Below are 1,853 nucleotides of genomic sequence, written 5' to 3'. Positions count from 1 at the left end.
GACTATGCTTCCCACTCTCATTTTTTTGTGTTATCAAAGATTTTGGGAATATTCTTTGTATTGCCTTTCTTCACTTCACTTGACTTAATACATTCTTAACATTTGCGTTTTCGTATTGATATTTTCATTGACGTTTTTGTGTGCCCATTATTTTGTATATACATTTGGTCTATCTTTCCTTGTCCAGGCATTCCTACTTTCTATCCACTTTAACATTTTCTTTTTCCGCTTTCTATCCACAGTCTGTCCATGCTCGCGCGCGCGCGCGCGTGTTCGTGTGTGTGTGTGTGTGTGTGTGTGTGTGTGTGTGTGTGTGTGTGTGTGTGTGTGTGTGTGTGTGTGTGTGTGTCAGAGAGATAAACAGACAGACAGGCAGGCAGACTGATCCCCAACTGCTACATCACATTGTTAAAAATCGGTTCTCGGAAATAATTACGATGTCCATTGCAACATAAAGGATTAAAATTGTGTACTGAAGAGAAAGTCCACCTCGCCTGCTGTATTGACTGAGTATCCGTCATCTGTTAAAAAGAAAACGTCGCCTCCACCGATTCATCTTCATTAATAACTTTCCCTCGTTTCTTCGTTGCCAGTATTTTTTAGTGATTTTTTTTCCTGATCCTCAGTCTTTTACTTTAATTCGTTTTTATATGTGACAGAGGGATGGAGGGTGGAAGGGAGAATGGTGGAAGTAAAGAAATAAGAGAGAAATAGGGAAAATAAAGGGAGGAGGGAGGAAAAAGTCGTAAAGGATGTGTAACTGAAAAGAGGAAAAAGTGAGAAGTGGGATTAAATGGAGGATGAAAAAATGAGAAGAAAGGAAGAAGGAGGGCAAAGAAGGAATGCTGGAAGAAAGGAAAAGGATTAATAAGAGAAAAAGATAAGAAAATGGAAAGAAGAGAGTGGCAGGAGGGAAAGTAGGGAGATGGAAAGGAAATGGAGAAGGAAGGAGTATGGGAAGCAGAGAAGAGAAGATAGGAAGAGAGAAAAAGAGCTTCCCAAAGAGAAAGAAGAAATTCATGAAAAGGAATGGGGGAGGAGAAGGCTGGGTTAGCAAATAATACAGTAGTTGTTGTATCTCAGGTTCATAGGAAATGTGAACCTGAGGGGATGCAGACTGATATTAACCTTCCCAGTTAGTCCACCATCCTCCTTTCAGGGAATAGGGAGGGAGACAAGGGACACGTATAACAGGCAGTGGATTTGACCGGTCATATCGGTGCCATCACATGAAGGTGTCAGTCTCTAATACTAAATAAACAGGTAAAAGAAGAAAGAAATAATGGGTGCAAATACTGAAGGACGGAGGAAGAAGTGAACTAGAATAGAGCAATAAAGTAAACAAGAAAAACGGGAAAACGCGGGGATGAGGAAGAGGAAATGAGTAAAGAAAATATGATGAAAGAGGTTCAGTAGTGGTAGGCGGAGGAAAGGGAAGTTGAGGAAGACGAAGAGGACGAGGAAACTGTCGAGTAAAATGGACGAGTGGATGAAAGGATAAGAAGGCAGCGGAAAATTATAAATGAACAGAATAAAAGGAAACTAAATAATAAGGTAGGAGAAAAATTTCGACTTCGAGACGGGTGAAAATAGAATAAAGAAATTAGAGGATGAAGAAGAGGACAGAAGAAAAAGAGGAAGCAGGAAGAGGAAAGGATGGGAAGGAGGGGGAGAAAGATTACTTGAAAATGGAGAGAAGTGGAGAATAAGTATATGACATCGAAGAGAGAAAGAGAGAGAGAGAGAGAGAGAACTGGAGCCGTGTGAAGGAGAGAAGTTGGAAATCTTGTTGACTTAAGATTGGATTGGTTAATGGATGAAAGGACAGGCATCCTTGGCCTTCTTGTGACGCC

The sequence above is a fragment of the Coenobita brevimanus genome, chromosome 58 (genome assembly GCF_032717465.1).
Source record: "Coenobita brevimanus isolate Jiangsu-jjx chromosome 58, ASM3271746v2, whole genome shotgun sequence".
Taxonomy (NCBI): domain Eukaryota; kingdom Metazoa; phylum Arthropoda; class Malacostraca; order Decapoda; family Coenobitidae; genus Coenobita; species Coenobita brevimanus.
This window is presented reverse-complemented; position numbering follows the sequence as displayed.